Here is an 8,471-nt window from a genome sequence, read left to right as displayed (position 1 = left end):
AGGTGCATTCGATTACGGAAGCGAAAACAATGATGTGAGCCAAAGATTGGTGGAGAAACTCCAGTTACCAGCAACCTTTCATCTGGACCAAGCATGCATCAAATTCAGTACATGTCAATGTGTGAAAGAAGTATTATGTGATATTGCTCCCATGGACTCTTGTCAACTTCTTTTGGGATGGGCATGGCTTCGCTTTAAAACACTCCATCTTGATGAACGTTCCCTTTAATTGAGGCGTGAGGGACATCAAAAGAAGTAGAAATTTATGACACCAAGACAAGTCAGTAAGGATCAACGTAAGCTGAAGGAGAAAACAGAAAAAGAAAGAATAGAAAAAGAAGTAATACAAACTGCAGAAGGAAGGAAAAATAAAGAAAAAGAAATGGAAGTAGAGAAAGTTTATTCGTCAATGTTTTTTCTTCTACAGTTTGTGATGTCATTTTACAGTAACAAAAGGATAAGCATGTGAATGAAACACACCAACTTCCATGTTTAAAAAGGAAGCTTGTTCATAGTGCTTTATTATGCATTTAGTTCGTCGATAAGAAGCAAATTCGTCAAACACAATGCATGGAATTATTTATTGTTACATATCAAGGTTGGGTACTGTTGCCAAGACATGTTATTGACGGATTGCAACCATTGGAAAGTAACAAATATCAAGTTGAATTTGATCTTGGAGGAAGAGAATTAGTTTAAACTTGCGAAAAAATAAAAGTCCTTCACAAGATCATAATAAACTTACATTAAAACTAGTGTCTTAAGATTCGGAACAAATCTTCTCGAAGAAGGAGGGTATGATGTGAATTGCATATGGGTCAAATGGAGGCTGACTAATGCGCTGTGTTGATGCAGTTTCTTTTTTTTAAATAAGGGCCCAATGCTTTGTAAAATTGGCTGACCAAATTGTGTTTGTGCTTAACCAATTAATGGGCTTTAGTTTTGCTTTATCTTCAAGTTGAAATATGGGTCCAACTTAAGAACCAAACTTTGGAAGATCAAGAGGACCTTTGCTCAAAGTTTGTGGATGACTTTTGGTAGCTTTAGATTCAGTTACAATCAACTATTAAGTAGCGGATCGTTATTAGTTTGAGTGGATCATGAATTAATAGCTTTAAGCGGGATGATATTGAAATTTATGTGTCTTTTGTAATTCTGATGGTTGAAGCTTCTATATAAGTTGAACCATTTTTATCGATGAAGGCAAGCTGAGTGTTATTCAGAAAATAAACAAGTTTTATCTCATCTATCTTAGTGAGAGTGATTCTCCTAAGTTCTTGAGTGATTCAAGAATCCAAGAGTTTAATCAAAGGCCCTTTATCCCTTTGTGTGTCTCAACTCTTAGGCTTATCTTCCATTCTTGCAAGTGTGATGTCTCTCAATTTTCGTTCCATCTATTTTTATCTTTCCATTTTCTCGTTTTAAATAATTTCTCAAATTTCTTGCTTGTTAGCATTCCAAAAATGATAGATCAATCAAACGAATCGAACCCTGTGGATTCACATCATTTGGTATTCAGAGCCTGGCTATATAGATTTGGAATAGGAAAGGATGTTTATTATACAAAGTGTTTAACCGAAGGCAATCCATGTTTTAGCTGCATTCGATTACAGAAGTGAAAACAATGTTGTGAGCCAAAGATTGGTGGAGAAACTCCAATTACTAGCAACCTTTCATCTGGATCAAGCATGCATCAAATTCAGTACATGTCAATGTGTGAAAGAAATATTATGTGATATTGCTCCCATGAACTCTTGTGAACTTCTTTTGGGATGGGCATGGCTTCGCTTTAAAACACTCCATCTTGATGAACGTTCCCTTTAATTGAGGCGTGAGGGACATCAAAAGAAGTAGAAATTTATGACACCAAGACAAGTCAGTAAGGATCAACGTAGGCTGGAGGAGAAAACAGAAAAAGAAAGAATAGAAAAAGAAGTAATATAAACTGCAGAAGGAAGGGAAAATAAAGAAAAAGAAATGGAACTAGAGAAAGTTTATTCGTCAATGTTTTTTCTTCTACAGTTTGTGATGTCTTTTTACAGGAACAAAAGGAAATTCCTTCACAAGATCACAATAAACTTACATTAAAACTAGTGTCTTAAGATTCGGGACAAATCTTCTCGAAGAAGGAGGGTATGATGTGAATTGCATAGAGGTTAAATAGACGATGACTAATGCACCGTGTTGATGCAGTTTCCTTTATTTAAATAAGGGCCCAATGCTTTGTAAAATTGGCTGACCAAATTGTGTTTGTGCTTAACCAATTAATGGGCTTTAGCTTTGCTTTATCTTCAAGTTGAAATAAGGGTCCATATGCCAACTTAAGAACCAATCTTTGGAAGATCAAGAGGACCTTTGCTCAAAGTTTGTGGATGACTTTTGGTAGCCTTAAATTCAGTTACAATGAACTATTAAGTAGTGGATCACTATTAGCTTGAGTAGATCATTAATTAATAGATTTGGTCCTTTATCCCTTTGTGTGTTTCAAATCTAAGGCTTATCTTCCATTCTTGGAAGTGTGATGTCTATCAATTTCCGTTCCATCTTCTTTTATGTTTCAATTTTCTCGTTTTAAATAATTTCTCAAATTTCTTGCTTGCTAGCAATCCAACAATAATAGATCAATCAAATGAATCGAACCCTGTGGATTCACATCATTCGGTATTTAGAGCCTGGCAATCTAGATTTGGAATAGGAAAGGAAGTTTATTATACAAAGTGTTTCACCGAAGCCCATCCGTGTTTAGTTGCATTCGATTACCGAAGCGAAAACAATGTTGTGAGCCATAGATTGGTGGAGAAACTCCAGTTACCAGCAACCTTTCATCTGGATCAAGCATGGATCAAATTCAGTACATGACAATGCGTGAAAGAAGTATTATGTGATATTGCTCCCATGGACTCTTGTCATCTTCTTTTGGGATAGGCATGGCTTCGTTTTAAAACACTCCATCTTGATGAACGTTCCCTTTTTTGAGGCGTGAGGGACATCAAAAGAAGTAGAAATTTATGACACCAAGACAAGTCAGTAAGGATCAACGTAGGCTAGAGGAGAAAACAGAATAAGAAAGAATAGAACAAGAAGTAATATAAACTGCAGAAGGAAGGGAAAATAAAGAAAATGAAATGGAACTAGAGAAAGTTTATTCGTCAATGTTTTTTCTTCTACAGTTTGTGATGTCATTTTACAGGAATAAAAGGATAAGCATCTGAATGAAACACACCAACTTTCATGTTTAAAAAGGAAGCTTGTTCATAGTGCTTTATTATGCATTTGGTCAGTCGATAATAAGCAAATTCGTCAAACACAATGCATGGAATTATTTATTGTTACATATCAAGGTGGGGTACTGTTGCCAAGAAATTTTATTGACAGATTGCAACCATTGGAATGTAACAAATATCAAGTTGAATTTGATCCTGGAAGAAGAGAATTAGTTTCAACTTGTGAAAAAATAAAGGTCCTTCACAAGATCATAATAAACTTACATTAAAACTAGTGTTTTAAGATTTGGGACAAATCTTCTTGAAGAAGGAGGGTATGATGTGAATTGCATATGGGTCAAATGGAGGATGACTAATGCGCCGTGTTGATACAGTTTGTTTTATTTAAATAAGTGCCAAATGCTTTGTAAAATTGGCTGACCAAATTGTGTTTGTGCTTAACCAATTAATGGGCTTTAGTTTTGCTTTATCTTTTGTTGAAATAAGGGTCTGTATGCCAACTTCAGAACCAACCTTTGGAAGATCAGGAGGACCCTTGCTCAAAGTTTGTGGATGACTTTTGGTAGCCTTAAATTCAGTTACAATCAACCATTAAGTAGCGGATCGTTATTAGCTTGAGTGAATCATTAATTAATCACTTTAAGCGGGATGATATTGAAATTTATGTGTCTTTTGTAATTCTGATGGTTAAAGCTCCTATATAAGTTGAACCATTTTCATCAATGAAGGCAAGCTGAGTTTTATTCAGAAAATAAACGAGTTTTATCGCATCTATCTTAGTGAGAGTGATTCTCCTAAGTTCTTGAGTGATTCAAGAATCCATGAGTTTAATCAAAGGTCCTTTATCCCTTTGTGTGTTTCAACTCTTAGGCTTATCTTCCATTCTTGTAAGTGTGATGTCTATCAATTTCCGTTCCATCTTCTTTTATGTTTCAATTTTCTCGTTTTAAATAATTTCTCAAATTTCTTGCTTGCTAGCAATCCAACAATAATAGATCAGTCATACGAATCGAACCCTGTGGATTCACATCATTCGGTATTTAGAGCCTGGCAATCTAGATTTGGAATAGGAAAGGAAGTTTATTATACAAAGTGTTTCACCGAAGCCCATCCGTGTTTAGTTGCATTCGATCACCGAAGCGAAAACAATGTTGTGAGCCATAGATTGGTGGAGAAACTCCAGTTACCAGCAACCTTTCATCTGGATCAAGCATGGATCAAATTCAGTACATGACAATGCGTGAAAGAAGTATTATGTGATATTGCTCCCATGGACTCTTGTCATCTTCTTTTGGGATAGGCATGGCTTCGTTTTAAAACACTCCATCTTGATGAATGTTCCCTTTATTTGAGGCATGAGGGACATCAAAAGAAGTAGAAATTTATGACACCAAGACAAGTCAGTAAGGATCAACGTAGGCTGAAGGAGAAAATAGAAAAAGAAAGAATAGAACAAGAAGTAATATAAACTGCAGAAGGAAGGGAAAATAAAGAAAAAGAAATGGAACTAGAGAAAGTTTATTCGTCAATGTTTTTTCTTCTACAGTTTGTGATGTGATTTTACAGGAACAAAAGGATAAGCATGTGAATGAAACACACCAACGACCATGTTTAAAAAGGAAGCTTGTTCATAGTGCTTTATTATGCATTTGGTCCGTCGATAAGAAGCAAATTCGTCAAACACAATGCATGGAATTATTTATTGTTACATATCAAGGTGGGGTACTGGTGCCCAGATATATTATCGACGGATTGCAACCATTGGAAAGTAACAAATATCAAGTTGAATTTGATCCTGGAAGAAGAGAATTAGTTTCAACTTGTGAAAAAATAGAAGTCCTTCACGAGATCATAATAAACTTACATTAAAACTAGTGTCTTAAGATTCGGAACAAATCTTCTCGAAGAAGGAGGGTATGATGTGAATTGCATATGGATCAAATGGAGGATGACTAATGCGCCGTGTTGATGCAGTTTCTTTTATTTAAATAAGGGCCCAATGCTTTGTAAAATTGGCTGACCAAATTGTGTTTGTGCTTAACCAATTAATGGGCTTTAGTTTTGCTTTATCTTCAGTTGAAATAAGGGTCTGTATGCCAACTTCAAAACCAACCTTTGGAAGATCAGGAGGACCTTTGCTCAAAGTTTGTGGATGGCTTTTGGTAGCCTTAAATTCAGTTACAATCAACCATTAACTAGCGGATCATTATTAGCTTGAGTGGCTCATTAATTAATCGCTTTAAGCGAGATGATATTGAAATTTATGTGTCTTTTGTAATTCTGATGGTTAAAGCTCCTATATAAGTTGAACCATTTTCATCAATGAAGGCAAGCTGAGTTTTATTTAGAAAATAAACGAGTTTTATCGCATCTATCTTAGTGAGAGTTATTCTCCTAAGTTCTTGAGTGATTCAAGAATCCATGAGTTTAATCAAAGGTCCTTTATCCCTTTGTGTGTTTCAACTCTTAGGCTTATCTTCCATTCTTGTAAGTGTGATGTCTATCAATTTCCGTTCCATCTTCTTTTATGTTTCCATTTTCTCGTTTTAAATAATTTCTCAAATTTCTTGCTTGCTAGCATTCCAACAATAATAGATCAATCAAACGAATCGAACCCTGCGGATTCACATCATTCGGTATTCAGAGCCTAGCTATCTAGATTTGGAATAGGAAAGGAAGTTTATTTTACAAAGTGTTTTACCGAAGGCCATCCATGTTTAGTTGCATTCGATTACCGAAGCGAAAATAATGTTGTGAGCCATAGATTGGTGGAGAAACTTCAGTTACCAGCAACCTTTCATTTGGATCAAGCATGGATAAAATTCAGTACATGACAATGCGTGAAAGAAGTGTTATGTGATATTGCTCCCATGGACTCTTGTCATCTTCTTTTGTGATGGGCATGGCTTCGTTTTAAAACACTCCATCTTGATGAACGTTCCCTTTATTTGAGGCATGAGGGACATCAAAAGAAGTAGAAATTTATGACACCAAGACAAGTCAGTAAGGATCAACGTAGGCTGAAGGAGAAAACAGAAAAAGAAAGAATAGAACAAGAAGTAATATAAACTGCAGAAGGAAGGGAAAATAAAGAAAAAGAAATGGAACTAGAGAAAGTATATTCGTCAATGTTTTTTTCTTCTACAGTTTGTGATGTGATTTTACAGGAACAAAAGGATAAGCATGTGAATAAAACACACCAACGACCATGTTTAAAAAGGAAGCTTGTTCATAGTGCTTTATTATGCATTTGGTCCGTCGATAAGAAGCAAATTCGTCAAACACAATGCATGGAATTATTTATTGTTACATATCAAGGTGGGGTACTCTTGCCCAGAAATATTATCGACGGATTGCAACCATTGGAAAGTAACAAATATCAAGTTGAATTTGATCCTGGAAGAAGAGAATTAGTTTCAACTTGTGAAAAAATAAAAGTCCTTCACGAGATCATAATAAACTTACATTAAAACTAGTGTCTTAAGATTCGGAACAAATCTTCTCGAAGAAGGAGGGTATGATGTGAATTGCATATGGGTCAAATGGAGGATGACTAATGCGCCGTGTTGATGCAGTTTCTTTTATTTAAATAAGGGCCCAATGCTTTGTAAAATTGGCTGACCAAATTGTGTTTGTGCTTAACCAATTAATGGGCTTTAGTTTTGCTTTATCTTCAGTTGAAATAAGGGTCTGTATGCCAACTTAAGAACCAACCTTTGGAAGATCAGGAGGATGGTTCTAAACAAATTATGTTTGAGCAAAGGTCCTCTTGATCTTCCAAAGGTTGGTTCTTAAGTTGGGATATGGACCCTTATTTCAACTTGAAGATAAAGCAAAACTAAAGCCCATTCATTGGTTAAGCACAAACACAATTTGGTCAGCCAATTTTAAAAAGCATTGGGCCTTTATTTAAATAAAAGAAACTGCATCAACACGGCGCATTAGGCATCCTCCATTTGATCCATATGCAATTCACATCATACCCTCCTTCTTCGAGATGATTTGTCCCGAATCTCAAGACACTTGTTTTAATATAAGTTTATTATGATCTTGTGAAGGACTTTAATTTTTTCACAAGACGAAACTAATTGTCTTCTTCCAGGATCAAATTCAACTTGATATTTCTTACTTTCCAATGGTTGCAATCCGTCGATAACATTTCTTGGCAACAGTACCGCACCTTGATATGTAACAATAAATAATTCGATGCATTGTGTTTGACGAATTTGCTTCTTATCGACGGACCAAATGCATAATAAAGCACTATGAACAAGCTTCCTTTTTAAACATGGAAGTTGGTGTGTTTCATTCACATGCTTATCCTTTTGTTCCTGTGAAATGATATCACAAACTGTAGAAGAAAAAACATTGACGAATAAACTTTCTCTAGTTCCATTTCTTTTTCTTTATTTTCCCTTCCTTCTGCAGTTGATATTACTTCTTGTTCTATTCTTTCTTTTCCTTTTTCTCCTTCAGCCTACGTTGATCCTTACTGACTTGTCTTGGTGTCATAAATTTCTACTTCTTTTGATGTCCCTCATGCCTCAAATAAAGGGAACGTTCATCAAGATGGAGTGATTTAAAACGAAGCCATGCTCATCCCAACAGAAGATGACAACAGTTCTTGGGAGCAATATCACATAACACTTCTTTCACGCATTGCCATGTACTGAATTTGATGGATGCTTGATCCAAATGAAAGGTTGCTGGTAACTGGAGTTTCTCCACCAATCTTTGGCTTACAACATTGTTTTCGCTTCCGTAATCGAATGCAACTAAACATGGATGGCCTTCGGTTAAACACTTTGTATAATAAACTTCCTTTCCTATTCCAAATCTAGATAGCTAGGCTCTGAATACCAAATGATGTGAATCCCCAGGGTTCGATTCATTTGACTGATCTATCATTGTTGGAATGCTAACAAGCAAGAAGTTTGAGAAATTATTTAAAACGAGAAAATGGAAACATAAAAGAAGATGGAACGGAAATTGATAGACATCACACTTCCCAAAATGGAAGATAAGCCTAAGAGTTGAAACACATAAAGGGATAAAGGACCTTTGATTAAACTCATGGATTCTTGAATCACTCAAGAACTTAGGAGAATCACTCTCATTAAGATAGATGAGATAAAACCCGTCTATTTTCTGAATAAAACTCAGCTTGCCTTCGTTGATGAAAATGGTTCAACTTATATCGGAGCTTTAACCATCAGAATTACAAAAGACACATAAATTTCAATATCA

The sequence above is a fragment of the Vigna unguiculata genome, chromosome 3, assembly GCF_037176805.1.
Source record: "Vigna unguiculata cultivar grain cowpea cultivar isolate G323 ecotype 2 chromosome 3, ASM3717680v1, whole genome shotgun sequence".
NCBI lineage: Eukaryota > Viridiplantae > Streptophyta > Magnoliopsida > Fabales > Fabaceae > Vigna > Vigna unguiculata.
Note: the sequence above shows the minus strand (reverse complement) of the source record.